General features: G+C 38.9%; 1 protein-coding gene across 1 annotated transcript in view; it reads right to left on the reverse strand.

Annotated features, from left to right (window-relative positions):
* The window catches only part of LOC130232509 (RAS guanyl-releasing protein 2), a 60,639-nt gene extending 40,656 nt beyond the window's left edge, over positions 1–19,983 (reverse strand). Inside the window, exon 1 of the mRNA XM_056462459.1 lies at positions 19,738–19,983. The gene's annotated coding sequence lies outside the window, so the exon portion shown is untranslated. The remainder of the gene's footprint in view (positions 1–19,737) is intronic.
* Between the last annotated feature and the right edge of the window lie 1,401 nt (positions 19,984–21,384).

The following is a 21,384-nucleotide window of genomic DNA, read 5'->3' on the forward strand; positions in this document are numbered from 1 at the left end:
GCCCCGCCTCCTCAGTAGATGCTGTTCTGCTATTGGCTGGAGCATCACAAAGGTGAATTCAGAGCTTAAAATAAACACTAGTGGGCGGAGTCAAGACGAGAGAGGAAAATGACAACAGCCAATCAGAGTCTGAGAATATCTGCTAAGGTTTTTACTCATTCAGTGCTTTAAAGACTAAATGAGTGCACCTCGACACAATTTTTAGTCTAAATTAGAATTAATTAGATCTGAAAAATTATTTTAATCTCACTACATAAATGATTTAAAAACATAGCTAATTAAAATAGCATTTTTATAGGGAAATCTTATATCATTAAAGGAACACTCAACAACAATATAGCATATTTTTCCAGTATCGTGCATCCGTATTGTGGAGACAGCAATGCTAATGCACTCAACCGTGAAACAATTCTTGTTTTAACCTACAGCATTGAGATGGCATTGAGAAGTAAAAGCGATGCACAATATTCGGCTAATATCACTTCATTTTACAACATATAAAAACCAAACTGGGTTCCAGAGTAGGTCAGGGGTCATGCAGCAGATTAAAAAGATTCATTTGAGATATATTTACCCACAAGGTAAAAAGATCGAAGGTTTTACACTGTTTTGTGCTGTCAAAATGCAGCACTGATGATTTTGCCAAGCACAGAAATTGCTGCATTTGAACTTCATGCGATGCAAAATGAAAATGATAAAGATTGATTGGCCATAAAGGTTTATGAGTCATCGCAAGTAGGGTTTGAGCCAGTACCTGACTATATCAGCCAACAATCAACTGCAGGGTCGACGGTTGCCAAAGAAACACATCAGACTGACAGTAAGAGTTGAGAGAAGAAGAGCACTGACGCACTGCTTATATTGAAGAGCTTATGGATTATTTGGATTATTTTTGTCAATACTGTTATTACAAATATTTATATTAAATAACAATATATAACTATACTGCTCAAAAAATAAAGGGAACGCTACAAACGTTACAATGTGTTGTTTAAGTCGTCCCTTAATTTTTTTGAGCAGTATATATATATATATATATATATATATATATATATATATATATACACACATGGTGAGTAGCAGTGAGTGGCGCAGTGAGTAGCAGTGGCAAGTTGGCATTTCTATGTGGAGTTTGCATGTTCTCCCCGTGTTGGCGTGAGTTTCCACCGGGTGCTCCGGTTTCCCCCACAGTCCAAACACATGCGCTGTAGGGGAATTGAATGAGTTAAATTGGCCGTAGTGTACGAGTGAATGTGTGAATGAGTGTGTATGTTTCCTAGTGATGGGTTGCGGCCGGAAGGGCATCTGCTGCGTAAAACATTTGCTGGATAAGTTGGTGGTTCATTCCACTGTGGTGACCCCTGATTAATAAAGGTACTAAGCCGAAAAGAAAATGAATGAATGAATGAATGAATGAATGATGACATAATATTTTACTACTCAATACTTTACTACTACGCAAAATACTAGTATTCAGTTTGAAGTGCAATTTAAATGCTTAACTAGGCTAATTATGGTAATTAGGCAGGTCATTGCACAAGTGGTTTTGTAACGCGGGGAGTGACAGAGACAACTGAGGTGAGGATCCACATGCAAGTTTATTCAGCATTCAGGCAATGGTCAACACGGGTGCAAACAGATATATAAAGGCAAATCCAGAATCGTAGTCACTATAATAGGCGAGAGGTCGGAAGGCAGGCGGCAGACAGGGACAAAAAGGCAAACAAGGCTAAGGTCAAAAACACGGAGAAACAAGAACAAGGAAACGCGTTGAATTGTCACTTTACAGATAAACAAGACTCAGCAATTGGAATGAGTGTGTGTGCTGCTTAAGTAGTGTGTGTAATCAGTCTTTGACAATCCTCAGGTGGTGCGAGTGTAATCAGTCAAGATGAGGAAGCATGTGTGTGTGAGTGAAGTGCATGTATGAAAATGTAGTCCAGAAATGGCAGATTTGTAGTCCATAAGGATTGTAAGTGAGATCCAGCGATCTATGAAGTTACGATCACTGGTGATCGTGACAGGTTTGTTCTGAAGCCAATGGATAAACATCGTAAGGGACTAATAAAATAATTGTTTTGCTTTTATTCTAGCCAAACTAAGAGAAATATGACTTTCTCTACAAGAAAATTATAATAGGAAATACTGTGAAAGATTTAGTAGCACGTTATTTTGATGGTCCATTTGAGTATTAGTAGACTGCCTGCTTAATATCAGCTGATACTGCTCCTTCAACAGACATTTAACTGACTATAAGACACTTTACAAGTACATGTCACCTTACACTAACCCTAACACCAACCTAACAGTCTACTTATAATCTAATGAGAATTATGTAGATGCAATGTAACTTAAATTCAACAAACGGACCATCAAAATAAAGCGTGACCAAAGATTTCCCTGATCTGTTAAACATGACCTGGTATATATTTGAAAATGTGAATTTCACAGGGAAGCTATTTTTATTTTATTGTTGTAAATAAAGTTGTTATTATACATTTATTTTAGAGAAATATTTCAGAGAAATTTCACAACTCTCAATACCACAGACGAACGGGTGGCTAAAACAAAACGAGCAAACAGAAATAGTCCTGAAAATTACTGAAGATAATACAAAGAATAAAATAAAATTACACAAACGAAAAACAAGCATTGTCTTTGCTGTAAGAATTAAACTTGATCTGTTTCTTATTAAAGCTACAAAAGTCCTTCAGTCAAGAGCAGTGAGGGATTTTGTCTTTATTGCTTGATTAATAAAGATAAGGACAGTCTACCACAGAAATATAGTGCGCTGTCACTTTAAGAGCTGCACCGATCAGATTTACTGTTAAACATGCATTTTCATCCACAATACATTTATTACATAACTCATTAATAAATCTAATGCATTTAAAAGGGGGCAACGCAGTGACACAGTGGGTAGAGCTGTCGTCCTACAGCAAGAAGGTTGCTGGTTTGAGTCTCGGCTGGGTCAGTTGGCGTTTCTGTGTGGAGTTTGCATGTTCTCCCTGTGTTGGTGTGGATTTCCTCCAGGTGCACCGGTTTACCCCAAAGTCCAAACACATGCGCTATAGGTGAACTGAATAAATTAAATTGGTCATAGTGTATGAGTGTGTGTGTGTGTGTGTATGTGTGTGTATTGGTGTTTCCCAGTACAGGGTTGCAGCTGGAAGGGCATCCGCTGCGTAAAACCTATGCTGGAATAGTTGGCGGTTCATTCCACTGTGGCGACCCCTGATAAATAAGGGACTAAGCCGAAGGAAAATGAATGAATGAACATCTGAGACAAATGTGGTAAATGGAGAAGAAATAAACAATACACTTGGTGTCAATATCACAAGGTGTTGCTAAGATACGCCACATCTCCCCTTTGATGTTTGCTCAATTGACAGACTGAGCTGTTCTCCTGAGGAGTGTAGAGGTGTGCAAAGTTAATGAGTGTCAATGATAATACCATCACTGTTGTTTTAATGATGTTTTGACATTTCCAAAGCTCTCGCTCAAATACATCGACACTATAATTATGAATATGAATACATGAAATGTCACAGCATTAGTAGCATCTTCCAGAATATTAGCACATGATCATAAATGTGATTCTGATTTCAACAGCTCAGCAAACAATACTGAAGGACATTTTAGAAACAATATTGTTTGTGTATTGTTTGGCTGATAAAATCTTAAACAAGGCTCATTGTGGATGTGTATCCTGGGGTCCGTTCTATGTGGATTACTCAATTAGCTGGATTTGGTTATTGGTGATTTGACCTGATCCAGGATCATTTCGTTCTTCAAAACTGATCTGAGAGTTGTTGTCATAGCAACAGTTCTGGTAGCTCAAACCTGCTCCGGAGCAGCAGCTTATTTCATATAAGCAGGATTAGATCGGCTCATTTCAAGCAAGGATAATACTGAAGGTGTGTACCGAATAAATATTTTCTTACAGTAGTAACCTATATTATTTACACTTGGTAAAATAGTAAAAAAAAAAAGTTTATATATACACACATTTATAATTTATAATAATTAATATTAAATAATTAATATAATTTATGTTTATATGCAGTTGAAGTCAGAATTATTAGCCCCCCTTTGATTATTTTTTTAATTTATTTAAATATTTCCCAAATGATGTTTAACAGAGCAAGGAAATTTTTACAGTATGTCTGATAATATTTTTTCTTCTGGAGAAAGTTTTATTTGTTTTATTTCGGCTAGAATAAAAGCAGTTTATAATTTTTTTATGAACCATTTTAAGGTCAAAATTATTAACCCCTTTAAGCTGTATATTTTTTTGATAGTCTACAAAACAAACCATCATTATACAATAACTTGCCTAATTACCCTAACCTGCCTAGTTAACCTAATTAACCTAGTTAAGCCTTTAAATGTCACTTTAAGCTGTATAGAAGTGTTTTGAAGAATATCTAGTCAAATATTATTTACTGTCATCATGACGAAGATAAAATAAATCAGTTATTAGAGATGAGTTATTAAAACTATTATGATTAGAAATGTGCTGGAAATATCTCTCTGTTAAACAGAAACAGGCTGTTAAACAGGCTAATAATCAGGGGGGCTAATAATTCTGACCTCAAGTGTACATATACGTTTAAAACTATATATATATATATATATATATATATATATATATATATATATATATATATATATATATATATATATATATATATATATATAAAATAAAACTTTCATAAATAAAATCTGCACACCGAAATAAAAGTACCAAAACGGGCTGGTTCTCCCCAAGGGGATCGAAGAGAACATTTATTAATATGGATTTTTTAGATACAAATGTATACTATTTAAAGGTACCGACTCAGCTTTAGTACAATTTGTGTACGATAATAGACATGCACAATATTCCACTGTTTTTTGTTTGTTTGTTTATAAAGGAATACTAATGTATGCAGTCATTCACATGCTTTGACAGCTAGTATGACGGTGATTTAATGCTTTGCAAAAGTTACAGACACCTTCACTGATATCAAAATGCTTTTTGATGCAACATTGATTTAAATTCCTTATGCCGATTAAGAAATTAAAATAGGCCTAGGCTACTAAAGTAAAGAAAATCCGATCTAAAATGTAAAACTAAATAAATTGCTAAATACTTATGAAATACATATGAAAGTGTAAAGCCTGCAGCCCACAGCAAACGGGGAAAGTCATCGCGTATCATATTTAACAAAGCGTTTACTACAAATTTTATATAATTTTGTTCACATGGATAATGGAATATTAATCAGATGATGTCATCACGCTGCCGTGCCATCAGCCAATCGTTGCATTGCTGATCATAGATTCCAGGATTGATAGATCTGTCCTTCACAACACACACAGTGATCTCAGATCAGCTCATCCAGACATTTTAATCTGATTCGCGACCTTGTTTGAATAACCAAATTAGCCAGAGATCAGTTATCAAGATTAAAAGATCCAGGATCTGCTACATCATCCTAGATCATTTAAGCGTGGTATGAAGAACGGACCCCTGGTGTCATATGTTGCAGTGCCCTCTTTTGGACACTTGAGGGCACTAGCTTGTTTTGTAGTTTAACTTCATTTCCTATAACCCTTTGCACTACTGATTGTATTCTGTTACAGCTGTTTCTTGTTTGTTATTTTAGCCCTGTCTTTATAAACCCTTTTGTCTTGTGTTTTAGTTGCCTTAGGATTTTGTTTGCCCCTCATGTCTGGTATGTTTGTGTCGTGATCTAGTTTTGTATTTGCTTATTCTTGGATTCTTGTTTGTTTTTGTTAGCACTTATACCTAGTGGTGGGCAAAGCGAGGCTTCGTGAAACACTAAAACAGTCGAAGCAAATGTGTCGAAGCTTCGAAACATTTCAAAACCCGCCTCTACGGTGACACCTAGTGGTCATTTTTCATGTATTGCACTGGAACAGCTTCAGCAAAGAACAGTTGAGCAAATTGAGGTATTAAATCCCGCTTTGTAGATTCAAAACTTCAAGTGATATAGTGGAGTGGTTAGGGTTTCTGACTACCGTACTGGGATAGTGGGTTCGTATCCAGGCTGTTACGGCTATTTTGAAATGCTTTAATATCAGTTTGAAGCTTTATTCTTGTATAGTTTTGTTTCAACATTGGTCTGACATCAGACTAAACACTTTGTGAATAAATATGTCTTGTTTTGGTCATAAAAAAGGGTTGCTGCTAGATCAGAGACTGCTGTGGCCAGAAGTTAACAGGAATTATTTATATTATTCATTAAATTTCCCATTGTATTTTATTAACGTCTACCCAAAACCTAAACCCAACCATCACAGTACTGTAAAAATATTAATTATTATTTTACGGTGTTACAAAAATGCTAAATTGATGGCGTATCAGCTGTATCCGATCTAGACTACACCATAAAACAGTAACATGATTAAAATACATAAAATCAAGTTTTCGGAGTATTTGTACAAGTCGGGATTTGAACCCAAAAGTTATTTGAAGCATAGTGACAACGTTCACATTCACGGTCCACTAGGCCATATGAGACAGAAGTTTTGGCCACTCTGTCATTCAAATGCAGATTCGCGAGGTCTCGAAGCGCTTCTGAAATACCTGTTGATTTGAATCGCTTTAGTCACGTGACCAGGAGTTTCGAAACACTTTAGTCACGTGACCAGGTGTTTCGGGATCTCGACACTGTGTCGAAACGTCAGTTTCCCGTCAGCCATCACTACTCATACCCAGTTTAGTATTTGCTGATTTTTGGATTCTTGATAGTTTTTGTTAGCATTCCTACTCTGTTTTTGTCTTTGCTTATTTTTGGATTTTTTGTTAGTTCTTTCGTCTGGACTCATTTCTAGATTTTTGTGTCTTGCCTGAAGTTCCTGTGCAAGATTGAGAAGCTCCTTTGTTTTTGTCAAAATAAATTGCTGCACATGAATATTTGTGTTTTGTGATTCACCATCTCGTGACACCTGGTCTACATTTTGGGGGACAGTGAAATATGTAACCGGAAGTACACCTTTTGTTTTTGCACATCCACTGTGTATGCTTTTTGATGATCTCAATTGTATGTTCCGCATCCTTTTCTCAAGTAAATCCACCAGAGGGCGCTGTGTACGTTTTCTGATGATCTCAATTTTATCTTTCGCATCCTTTTCTCACATAAATCCACCAGAGGGCGCTGTGTACGCATTTTGATCTCAATTTTATGTTCCGCATCCTTTTCTCACGTAAATCCACCGGAGGGCGCAATAAACAATTTAGCCGATCAGGGATGTATTTTTGAAAACCATCGTTAGCCAACTAAGGTCGCAAGTTGCGTAGTTACATACATAGTTCATTGATTTGGCGTTTCCCAAAACCGTCGTTACAACAAACAAACAGCGTCACAAACTTGTACGATTGCATCTACACCTCTGTGGTTATTGTGTGTGCGTGTGTGTGTGTGTGTGTGTGTGTGTGTCTGTGTCTCTTTCTGCTGTGTATGTCTATTGTGTTTGTTTGTGTGAGGGGGTTTTAGGTTTGTCTGTTGTGTATGTCTATTGTGTGTGCGTGTGTGTGTTTGTCAGTGGTGTATATCTATTGTGTGTGTGTGTGTGTGTGTGTGTGTGTGTGTGTCTGTTGTAAATGTCTATTGTGAATGAGTCTGTTGTGTATATCTATTGTGTGTGAGTGTACGTGTGTGTGTGTGTGTGTGTGTGCGTGTGTGTGTTTGTCAGTGGTGTATATCTATTGTGTGTGTGAGTGTGTGTGTGTGTGTGTGTGTGTGTGTGTGTGTGTGTTTGTCTGTTGTAAATGTCTATTGTGAACGAGTCTGTTGCGTATATCTATTGTGTGTGAGTGTACATGTGTGTGTGTGTATGTGTGTGTGTGTGTGTGTGTGTGTGTATGTGTTTGTCTGTTGTAAATGTATATTGTGAATGAGTCTGTTGTGTATATCTATTGTGTGTGAGTGTACGTGTGTGTGTGTGTGTGTGTGTGTGTGTGTGTGTTTGTCTGTTGTAAATGTATATTGTGAATGAGTCTGTTGTGTATATCTATTGTGTGTGAGTGTACGTGTGTGTGTGTGTGTGTGTGTGCGTGTGTGTGTTTGTCAGTGGTGTATATCTATTGTGTGTGTGAGTGTGTGTGTGTGTGTGTGTGTGTGTGTTTGTCTGTTGTAAATGTCTATTGTGAACGAGTCTGTTGCGTATATCTATTGTGTGTGAGTGTACATGTGTGTGTGTGTGTGTATGTGTGTGTGTGTGTGTATGTGTTTGTCTGTTGTAAATGTATATTGTGAATGAGTCTGTTGCGTATATCTATTGTGTGTGAGTGTACATGTGTGTGTGTGTATGTGTGTGTGTGTGTGTGTGTGTGTGTGTGTATGTGTTTGTCTGTTGTAAATGTATATTGTGAATGAGTCTGTTGTGTATATCTATTGTGTGTGAGTGTACGTGTGTGTGTGTGTGTGTGTGTGTGTTTGTCTGTTGTAAATGTATATTGTGAATGAGTCTGTTGTGTATATCTATTGTGTGTGAGTGTACGTGTGTGTGTGTGTGTGCGTGTGTGTGTTTGTCAGTGGTGTATATCTATTGTGTGTGTGAGTGTGTGTGTGTGTGTGTGTGTGTGTGTGTGTGTGTGTGTGTGTTTGTCTGTTGTAAATGTCTATTGTGAACGAGTCTGTTGCGTATATCTATTGTGTGTGAGTGTACATGTGTGTGTGTGTGTATGTGTGTGCGTGTGTGTGTGTGTGTATGTGTTTGTCTGTTGTAAATGTATATTGTGAATGAGTCTGTTGTGTATATCTATTGTGTGTGAGTGTACGTGTGTGTGTGTGTGTGTGTGTGTGTTTGTCTGTTGTAAATGTATATTGTGAATGAGTCTGTTGTGTATATCTATTGTGTGTGAGTGTACGTGTGTGTGTGTGTGTGTGTGTGTGTTTGTCTGTTGTAAATGTATATTGTGAATGAGTCTGTTGTGTATATCTATTGTGTGTGAGTGTACGTGTGTGTGTGTGTGTGTGTGTGTGTGTGTCTGTTGTAAATGTATATTGTGAATGAGTCTGTTGTGTATATCTATTGTGTGTGAGTGTACGTGTGTGTGTGTGTGTGTGTGTGTGTGTGTGTGTGTGTGTGTGTGTGTGTGTGTGTGTGTGTGTCTGTCTGTTGTGTATGTCTATTGTGTGTGTGTGCGAGCATTTGTCATCTATAAGCAGCTGGCTGTTGCTTGGTGACTGAACCTCACGACTATTGATCCTCACAGGGGATTAATCGAAGGTTATGAATGTGTGTGTGTGTGTGTGTGTGTGTGTGTGTGTGTGTGTGTGTGTGTCCAGTGTTTTATGGCAGAGGTGTTTTGAATATTTCAGTCGCTCCCGCAGAGTGTGTGTCCTGTCGGCTCAGGGGTTTACAGATGACAAAGTCTGACTCCAGTCGAGAGAGAGAGAGAGAGAGAGAGAGAGAGAGAGAGAGAGAGAGAGAGAGAGAGAGAGCTAGAGAGAGACTTCAGTTATGAAATACAACATTCAATCTCTCTCATGACTCCGTTGATCTAATCACACACACACTCATTAGAAGAGGAAATAACATCACTCACACACACTCGTTCATTCAGAAGCGTGTGATATTATCGTCCACTGAAGCGCAGAGCAATAATGATGCTCGTCCAAACACATCTATAAATCTCCCTCATTATCAGATGTCTTATGAACGCTGTTACAGAGTCGTCTCACCCAAAAAATAGCCAATTGCGAAGCGAGAGACGCTGCGTACTATTTAGAGCAATGGCATCAGCGTTAAACTGAGAATAACAGGTCTAATCAGGTTCAGCGCTCGCTATATAACATCCTCTGACAGCTCAGAGTTAGTAAATAACACTGTACAGCTTTTATATGAAGACATGAGCTAGTTATGGACAGAATTAACATGATTATTTTACTGAAAATGATCAAATCTTACATATTTACTAACACAAACTAAACATTTATGTACATAATGTACAGTTCTGCTTATTAAAGGAGTTAATAAATGAGTTATTAATTAATCATAACTCAACATTTACTAATGTACTGTCATAATGTACAGTTCTGCTTATTAAATGAGTTAATAAATGAGTTATTAATTAATAATAACTCAACATTTACTAATGTACTGTCATAATTTACAGTTCTGCTTATTAAATGAGTTAATAAATGAGTTATTAATTAATCATAACTCAACATTTACTAATGTACTGTCATAATGTACAGTTCTGCTTATTAAATGAGTTAATAAATGAGTTATTAATTAATCATAACTCAACATTTACTAATGTACTGTCATAATGTACAGTTCTGCTTATTAAATGAGTTAATTAAATAGTTATTAATTAATCATAACTCAACATTTACTAATGTACTGTCAAAATTTATAGTTGTGGTAGTTAAATGAGTTAATAAATGAGTTAATGAACTGTGAGTTAACGTGAACTAACAATGAATGACTTCATTTTATTAACTAATGTTGACAAATATTAATAAATACTATAGCAAATGTATTGATCATTATTTTTAATGATATTAAATACCTTATCATTAACTAATGGATCATTGTTGCAAAGTTTTACATTATATTAGTGTTATGCACCTATGTGGCTCCAAAATAGGCGCATTGCTTATTACACAAAGAGGGATGTACAGCAGTGCACAAATATCCTATCTAATCCTATACAATGGCTCCGTAGGTAGCACTGTGGCCTCACAGCAAGAAGGTTGCTGGTTCGAGTCCCGGCTGGGTCAGTTGGCATTTCTGTGTGGAGTTTCCATGTTCTTCCCATGTTGGTGTGGGTTTTGCTCTGGGTGCTCCGGTTTCCCCCACAGTCCGAACACATGCGCTATAGGGGAATTGGATTAACTAAATTGGCCGTAGTGTATGAGTGTGAGTGTGTATGGGTGTTTCCCAGAACTGGATTGCAGCTGGAAGGGCATCCGCTGTGTAAACCATATGCTGGAATAGTTGGCGGTTCATTCCACTGTGGCCTCCCCTGATAATAAAGGGACTAAGCCGAAAGAAATGAATGTTTTTAATACATGCATTCACTGGAACCCATGACCTTGGTAATGGAAGTGTAAGTGTTGTGATCTCCTTGAGAAATATGCCTCTCTATGTGTGCGTGTGTGTGTGTGTGTGTGTGTGTGTGTGTTAAAAAGAGAAAGAGGGAGAGAAGGAAAGAGAGAGGGAATGCTCTCGGTTGGTTTTACTATCGCAGTGCAGATGCTTCCTGTTGTGCTGAAAACGGAGCAGTTTGACACCTCAACAAATGACGGAAGTCGCTGTTTACGCATGAATCTCACACAGAATCGCTCTGGTACAGAAATATATGTCATGTGTGGATATATTTACACTATTAAGCTTCATTTGACCAGTTGTGTTTGGTTTTCTCACACACATGCACACTTTTCTGCCTGCAGCATAACAGCAAGTGCAGCTTTCTGGTGAAGTCATGCCAGCAAACCACACTGACAGTGAAACCGAGAGTGAGATCTGCTTCTACATGCTGCTGCAGTGAGGTTACTGTAAAACTGTCCTGATGTGATCGCGCAGACAGGAAGACTGACTCTGTTTCTCTCTCCTTCCTTTCACAGGCCGGCTTCTGGCTTCCAGCAGCAGCACAATGAAGCACTATTAAAGCTGAGGGATGCAAATCAACTCAACTTTCTCTCACACACACACACACACACACACACACACACTTTTTTCTGTTTTCACTTTTAACTGTTTTCTCACTAGTGAAGCGTTCAGTTTATCCACTTACAGAGTTCGCCATGTGAATCGCAAATGCTCCATGGAGCGACGCAACTGACTCTTAAAGGGAATGAGAGATGAGACTCTGATTGATTTATTCTCAAAACACACCCAGAACTCATTAAGAGAATAAGCACAACCCTGTTAGACCATGCACTGTTGTGCAGAGTGTATTTTTCCATCCTTAAAATAGCAAAAGTGGATTCAGACAGCCCTTACCGTGCATTCACACGGGCGTCAGCGTCAACGCTTCCTATTCACTTTGAATGGATGACATCAGGCGTTGGCGAACTGCATTGTGGATCCATCTGCGCCGCTTCAGTGGCGTTGCACACTGCAGAAGATGGGAAACTCTCAACTTTTAAAGCGCCAACGTCAGCCAATCGGATCGCTTTATGCAAATATCCCAGCTCAGACAGTAGCCGATTGTGGACTAATTTCATTGACTGATGCTGCTATGACAATCGCGTTAGCCCCAACTTCAGACGTGCCCTCGATCAAGCACCGATGCTGAAGCCCCGTGTGAATGCACGGTTAATGCTTTTGCACCATGCGCTTTAGACTTTGCGCCTAGATCGTTAAAATAGAGCCATTACAAAACTAAGTTTGAGAGGAGCACGTGATATGATTGATCATAGCTGGTCCCTCATCCGTAATAATCCAATCAGATTGATTCAAGCCTACAATAAATAGACCGACTTCACCCTACCACAATATCTTCGTTTTGGAAGAATCCCCCCATCCACCCCATCTCCTCTTTTTCCTCCTTTACCAGGGGGAGCTCTCGAGAGCTGATCTCAGACCCCCTTACATGCTCAATAGCCGCGTTTCCACTATCGCGCCTAAAGCGAGCGAGCCAGGGCGAGCCAAGGCCAGTCGCGTTTCCACTATCACTTCCGGGGCGTAATCGGGCCAAAGCGGGGCTTCCTTGGGGCCAGCGTCCGGCCTTTTTCGGCCCGCCGAATACCTTGGGCCAAGGAGGGCCAACTTGGGGCTTCGGGGCGGGGTTACGTACAAAGGCGGAGTTTTCCTGTCAGGTAAAGAGGAGACAAGATGCTTTCTTCCCTTACATTTGTTTTGCTATCGTCGTTCTCGTCGCTCGGCTGCTCTTTTGCGCCTTGCAGCCAAAATCTGTGTTCGAAGTAAATGCCGCCGAACTCGAATGTCCTTATCCAGGGATCGCTGTCTGGCCTTACACCAACAGACCACAAACAGTAAAAAAGCAATCGCTTCGGTGTTCTCCATCTTCCAGCTCTCGTAGTGATGCCAGGTTGTGTTTGTGGTTATAATTTGAGTTTTTTGTTCCCGCTGAAGTGGGCGGGTTGTGTGACGGGTTGTGTGACTTTTGATTCGGGGGACGTTCTGGGGGCGGTGTTTGCGTGATGCGCTGCGAGCAACTAGCCCGACAGTGGAAACGCGACATGATTTCGGCCTCATTTCTCAACCTCCCGGGCTATTGGCCCTGCCTGGCCCGATTAAAGCCCTGGCTCGCACTGGCCCGATAGTGGAAATGCGGCTATTGACCAGGCAGAAGCCCTGGTCTCAATTATCTCCGAGCTCAGGGTTCTCTCCCGGGACAGCATGCCAAAGCTGCTAATAGCATCAAGCAATATCTAAGTGTGAACTTATGAAATTACGTTAATGATTCATCAGGCTCCTTTCACTCATATGACTTCTGGTCATATGATGCAACATGTAGAGTTGTTGAAACGTGTACTAAACAAGTGTGACTTACAGCACTAAAATTAATACTAAAATTTCTAATTCTCTCTCATACATGAGAAGAACAGGAGAGAAATTGTTTGATAAATGGAAAATAAAAATTGACATTGTTCATTCTTTGAAATCCACAGAGTTCCTGTTTATCCAACTTGACTGTACTACAGGGTCATGCTGTGTTTCCTGTGTTTTTATAGCGCTCATGCCAGATGCCCAGACACACTAACAGACATATTTAGCCCTATATGGTCAAGATTAGATGTGCTAAGAGATGTATTTGCATGTCCTTGTGTGAGTGTGTGTGATGCATGAATGGCACACACTGTTAAAACTGTCAAAACAAAAATGCAGACCGGGGATGAGTCAGTTATTTTCTAATACTGCGGTATGTCAGAGTGCATGTTGCATGCATGCAAACTTTGTGTGTGTGTGTGTGGGAGAGAATTAGAAAGAGTTTTGCATATGTGCATCTCTGTTTAGAGCTTCTGAGTCAAGTTTTGTCTAAAGGTGATCCCCATGAAAGACAAACAAGAACGAAAATTTGATATGAATAACTCTGAGCACATATTTTGAATTGCTACAGGAGTTATCTTGTCCTAACCAGTGTTGGGCACGCTCCTTTAAAAGAGTATTTCAAGAGTTCCCACTTAGTTATGCTTGGCGTATAAAGCAGGTTTGGCATGCTGTCCTTGGAGAGAACCCTGAGCTCGGAGATATTCAAATCAAACTCAAATCAAACGCGGCGCCGCGCAAACTGTTCGCTCGAGTCTCAAAAAAAAAAGTGCGCTCCGCCTGCCGAAATCATGTCGCACGCACCCAAAGCAAACCTCCGCAAACACAGCAATAACGTCACATTCGCCGCACGAACTCAAGCTAACTAGTGGACACGTCGAATATAAACCAGGTTTAGGGTTAATAATAATAATTTAATTCATCAATTCCCCTATAGCGCATGTGTTTGGACTGTGGGGGGAGACTAGAGCACCTGAAGGAAACCCACACCAACATGGGGAGAACATGCAAACTCCACACAGAAATGCTAACTGACCCAAACGGTACTTGAACTATCGACCTTCTTGCGTTGAGACGATCGTGCTACCTACTGCGCCACCGTGACACCCTAATATGAAATCAGCACAATCAAATTGCTTCAAGTCGTCTAGGTCAGGGGTTCCCAATTTTTTCAGCCCACGACCCCCAAAATAACAATACCCGTGACTCGCAACCCCCAATATCCTCTGAGGTGGTTATAAATACAGAAACCTTGCATGCAACGATGCTCACACACCAATAGGCCCAAGTCTACTCTTCATTTATTTATTTTTTTATGTATGTTTGTGCTGTAAAGGAGCCAGAAAGTTTAACCTACAGTCATAAAATCAATCTGCTGCCTCTGACGCCATTGCAGGGTCTTCTATATAATGCAATCACCCTAAGGGTCGCATTCGTTCACTTTCTTTTCAGCTTAGTCCCTTTTTTAATCAGGGGTCGCCATAGTGGAATGAACCGGCAACTTATCCAGCATATGTTTTACGCATCGGATGCCCTTCCAGCTGCAACCCAACACTGAGAAACACCCACACACTCTTGCATTAACACACATAGACTACGGCCAGTTTAGTTTACCATATTCACCTATAGCGCATGTGTTTGGACTGTGAGGGAAACCGGAGCACCCGGAGGAAACCCACGCCAACACGGGGAGAACATGCAAACTTCACATAGCCCCAGCCTGGACTTGAACCAGCGAGGGTAACAATCCAATAGAAAAAAAAATAAATTGAAAGGCTGTAACTACTATCTTTATCTTCAGTAGGTTATTAATAAAATATTGTCATTCTAATAGTTTAACAAAACTAATAAGATTTTTGAAAATCACCAAGCGACCCCCCCCTCCCCCCCCCCTTCATTGTCCTGCGAGTCCCCCACTTTGGGAACCACTGGTCTAGGTAAACACTTCCTTATTTTCCTAGTATCTCAGCTGACCCCAAACGTCCTCAACTAGTAAATGAAGTGACCCTGACAGGCTAGAAATTCACAGAGAAATGTCTTCTTCAAAACACAGCAGAGATGTCATCTGTCTTGAAGATGAGTCATTTCTGGCAAACCTCATCCCTGCATCTCTTTCTTCTATAAAAAGCACTGCAGCATTTCTTTTTTTAAATCTTGAGATTAATCCAGCGTTCATCTCCAATATGCTGTTGTTTGCTGCGACCGTCTCCTGATGTAGTCTGACAGACATGAATATGTGCGTGCTTTTCAATAGCAGGTGTCTGAACATTCTGTACTAAAACAGAAAAGTTTGTTTCTTGGCATTTGTAAAAACACTGCAAGATGCAGGGTTTACACAATTCTTTCATGTTCTTTTTTCAGGGCTCACCACAGCATAATGAACCGGCAACTACTCCAGTATATGTTTTACGCAGCGGACGCCACAACTTAGTCCTTGGAAACACCCATACACTCTCATTCACACACACATGCTCTATTTCTATGTTTGTATTGTTTGGGTTTTGACCAAAATCTGCTTCAATTCCATGTGAACGGCTCCTTTAGAAATATTATTCCCAGGAAAAAAAAACCCTGACATGTTCAATACTTATTTTCCTCGCTATATCACGATAATTGATATCATTGACGATAATTCAAAAGGATCCACTGAGAGAAAAAAGCTCTGTATCTTCAGAGAAATTCCACAAGCACTCCTTTTTTCTGTTTATTAGTGAACATTTTTCTCTCCCACTGTCTCTGCATCTGTTTTTCTTGGCTTTACTCTCTTTAACCTGAGCGATTGATTTTCCTCGGGGTCAGTAGGTAATTTACTCTGCTCTGTTTAGAGCTTATAACTCATTGAGCTGCCGGTGAGACTGATTTAGATGCCAATGAATATTGCCAACCCAGGGTTATTGGAGAAACATGTGTGTGCTGATGTTTCTGCCAAATTATATGTTGTTTTTTGCACATTTTCAGACACATTTTAAGTGAAACTTCAGGAGATTTACAGTAAAGACACAGTCAGATTTATTGGAAACCGATGAAAATGACAGCAATGTTTTGCTTGCACACTGTATGAAAGGTCATTTTCAACAATCCCTAATAGGGACATGTTATGGAAGCTTCAGGCGGATGGGCTACAGCAGCAGAAGACCACACCGGGTGCCGCTCCTGTCAGCTAAGAACAGGAAACTGAGGCTACAATTCACACAGGCTCACCAAAACTGGACAATAGAAGATTGGAGAAACGTTGCCTGGTCTGATGAGTCTCCATTTCTGCTGCCACATTCGGATGGTCGGGTCAGAATTTGGCATCAACAACATGAAATCATGGATCCATACTGCCTTGTATGAACGGTTCAGGCTGGTGGTGGTGGTGTAATGGTGTGGGAGATATATTCTTGGCACACTTTGGGCCCATTAGAACCATTTGAGCATTGTCAACGCCACACCCTACCTGAGTATTGTTGCTGACCATGTCCATCCCTTTATAACCACAGTGTACTCATCTTCTAAATGCTACTTCCAGCAGAGGACCTTTAGGATGTAGTGGAACAGAAGATTCGCATCATAGATGTGCAGCTGACAAATCTGCAGCAACTGCGTGATGCTATCTTGTCAACATGGACCAAAATCTCTGAGGAATATTTCCAGTACCTTGTTGAATCCATTCCATTAGTAAGGTGGATTAGTAAGGAGTACTGGCATTAGTAAGGTGTACCTAATAAAGTGGCCAGTGACTATGTTTTTGTGGGTGTGTGTGTGTGTATATATAAAAAAACTCCACACAGAAATGCCAACTGACCCAGCCGGGGCTTGAACCAGCAACTTTCTTGCTGTGAAGCGATTGTGCTACCCACTGCACTACCATGCTATATATGTGTGTGTTTGTGTGTTTGTGTGTCAGTGTGCGTGTGTGTGCATTTACTTTGCAAAATATATATACACATCCTTGCATTTGAAAATGTTTAATTATAAAATAAATCTTTCTATAATACAAATTATAAATATTTTAGTTTTGTTATTTATATATATTTATATATATATATATATATATATATATATATATTTTTTTTTTTTTTTTTTATATATACACACAATAAGTATACACAGTGTAATACACACACGATGTAAATACAATATATATATATAAATAAACATATAAATAAACTATTAATTAATTACATTTAGAGAAAAGGTACTCTCTCTCTCTCTCTCTCTATAAATATATATATATATATATATATATATATATATATATATATATATATATATATATATATATATATATATATATATATATATATATTAGTTCCTTGCCGAAACATGTAGTTTTTAAGGTTTAGCCATGCGAATAAAGGCTTTATAAATTTTCCACATATTTTTGAGTGCCGTGGACTGATTTCTGTTGTTGTTTTGATAATTCCCTTAACCAAAGAGCACCTACCAAATATTTGAGCTACCCTTGAGCGCATTTTGTTTGTTTTTGGAATAATATATATCATTAGGGAATGAGATGATATGATGTAATTCATTCTTTCATTTTCTTTTCGCCTTAGTCCCTTTATTAATACAGGGTCTCCACAGCAGAATGAACCGCCAACTTATTCAACATATGTTTTACACAGCCGATGCTCTTCCAGCCACAACCCACCACTGGGAAACATCCATACACACTCATTCACACACACACATACACTACGTTTTCAATTCCCCTATAGCGCATGTGTTTGGTCTGTAGGAGAAACCGGAGCACCCGGAGGAAACCCACGCCAACATGGGGAGAACATGCAAACTCCACTCAGAAATGCCAACTGGCCCAGCCGGGACTCGAACAACAGACCTTCTTGCTGTGAGGCGATCGTGTTACCCACTGCGTCACCGTGACGCCATGATATGATGTAATATGATAGAATATTACGTAATATAAGATTTTGTCATATCCCCCAGTCATAATCCACTGCATGTGAATATATAATTTGACTGAGAAAATTTGCTCTCATATACAGTGTTAAACTGAATGTGAAAGGACGCTGTTTGCTGAAATAACCACAACACCAAGAGGTTTATCAATCAGTCAATCAGATGCGTGTGAATGGCAACATCATGTCCCCGGCGTCTTTCACAATCATTGGTCCAAATCAACCCCCCACTAGCTCAGACAGTGTAATTCACACTCTAGACATAACATATTATGCAATGAACCATGTAAACCAAGTCTGTACTAATCAATAATCTGCCACTGATCTGAGCGCAGATGAATAGAAGTTATTGGTGTTTTACTGCCACTAGAGTGCTCATTTCAACTGGAAACTGCAGTGAATTTTATTTACAGCTTCATTTTAGTAGAATAGTAGGTGGTGCATTTTCATTTGGATTATTCAATAGGTGCATTTACCATTGGATTATTCAATAGTCAGGTGTAAATAATGTCTTATTAGATCATGACATTATAACAGCGATCAACGTGCTGTATTGTCCTTGCAAAATGCACGCAAACAACATCCATTATTGTGCAGAAACATAGGAAAACAATTCACCTATAGTCTGCATGTTGTTTTAGCACTGATGTGAACAGACACATATTCAATTCCTATTTGTATAGCGCTTTTCACAATAATTAATGTTCCAAAGCATGCATATATAGTCAACCTGAAGTATATAGTGTGAATATCTAAATATATATAATACATTTGAAGTGTGTGAAGTGTATTTGTGCATTTATTTTTTTAAAAACAAAACAAAATTGAGTATTTAAATCTTTGTCATCCAATGCACAAATTGTTGGTTACTTCTTCCCAAAAATATATAATTGCCATAATTTATTAACTCTCGTCTTCTTCCAGACTTGCATTTCTTTTCATGTAAATAGAAAGCTATTATTGGGTCCCCATTGACTTCAATTATGTTCCATACAAGAAATACACCCAAGCGTGGAAAGAAGGCATGAAGGTGAGTAAAAGATGACTGAATTTTGGGCGATGTGACTCATTCCTCAAGAGATCAAAACAGCTCAGAGGAGCTTTCTTAACCAACCTTGACAGCATTGCACCACACTGGCTGTTAAACAGAGGCGAGCTTACGGAAAACGCGAAACACACACACTGATAGAAGTGTCAGTGTGTAACTAAAATAGCCTCGCGGCGTAAACAGGAGTTTCTCAGTGAAATTAAAACTGTATGCATCGCTTTGCATAATGCGTAATAACAGAAATGAGTTCAAACCTCCCAAACAACCCAGTGACATCACAGACATGCAGAAACAGTGTTCACTCACGGCTGCTGGCTTCAGATCTGGATCAGCACATCTGTCCGCGGTCTCTCTGAAAGTTTGGAGATGTTCAGTAAATAACCGTATAGGTGTAGATATCTTCACGGTGTGATGAACAGAAACTGCGTCCTCCAGTGCGCACTTGATTCATCACTCTGTGCCACAAGTGTCTCCGATTCCCCAGGGCTGTAGATTTAACGGGAGTGAAGAGCTATGTGTATGTGAGCGCATGCGCGTGTGTATGTTTGATTCTGGAGCTCAAGGCGTGTAAAGGCGGTGCATCAGTCCCGGTATAGAGAGCGAGATCCACGGGCACGGCGTAAAAAAGGCGGCCTTCCGCGAGGAGACTTTAATTTCGGTCGTTAAATCTCACCTGTTGAGTGTTTTTGGGCATATCTCGCCCTCTCCTGGCTGAGGTCGGTCACACACATTGATTAACTGACAAGAGTTTGTTGTGTAATTGGTGTTGATTTGACGTCTAATTGACGTCCAGGGTGCGAATTACAGTGGGGGTGGGGGTGTCGACCACCCTAATTAACGCTTGATCCTCCTTGAAAGACGTCAAAATAAGATGTATAGAGGTCAGACATTTTAATAGCGAGAAATAGATATCTGATCTGAATTTAAAATAATAATGTTAATAATTAAAGTAATAGATAATATACATTTGACCACCCCATTATGGTTCATACCACTGTGAATGCATAATTGAGCCAATCAGTCTATGCAGGAAAATATTCATTCAACAAAAGGCAGATCAGGAGCACATATAGACACCAACAGTTCACAAAATAGGGGCTTTCTTCTACATATAGCCTAAAAATAAAGTCAAATTAGATATATAGTTATAGTTTTTAGATATATATACAGTTACAGTTATATAGGTACACTTTGACCTACAGTAAATACCCTGAAATAGCTAATCAGACTACACTAAATATTCTTCAGAACACTGAAATCTTAAGACAATTTTATTTATAAATTAGATGTTATTTAAATACATACAAACATTTGATTCATGGAAGCATGTCACTGAAAAATGAATCCCCCAATCATCAATGTATTGTTCACACCCTGTTGTTATCTAAGCATAGATGTCTTTACTAGGACAAGGCAAAAAATAAAGTCAGATTCAAATAGACAGGACTGAATGATTACACATATAAGAGTCTATTTGATGACAAGTCTATTTTAGTCAATTATAAGCCAAAATGTCTAGACATTTATTAGATGTCTATTATACATAACAGACAAGGCAAATTTATTCATAGAGCAAGTTTAATACACAATGATAATTCAAAGTGAATTACATAAATAAGAATAAAAGAAAACCTAAAATACAAGCATAAGAAATAAAAGCAAAGAATAAACAATGATTAAATACAGATTAAACTGTGTTAAAACAGTTTTTAAAAGAAAGAAAGACATGCTGTAATGGTGTGATCTGTCAGATGTAGCACTGCTCTCATTCACTAAAAGCACAGCTAAATGGATGTTTTAAGTCTTCATGTGCCTAATGTTGGAGCACATCTGATCATTCCTGGACAAAAATGTTTGCTGGGAAATTACTTTAGGGTCTTGTCAATGCATGGGCTGGCCTAGTCTGAATATGTTGAAGAAGTTGTGATTGTAATGATTTAACAATTAAATGTC

Source organism: Danio aesculapii, chromosome 7 (assembly GCF_903798145.1).
Source record: "Danio aesculapii chromosome 7, fDanAes4.1, whole genome shotgun sequence".
NCBI lineage: Eukaryota > Metazoa > Chordata > Actinopteri > Cypriniformes > Danionidae > Danio > Danio aesculapii.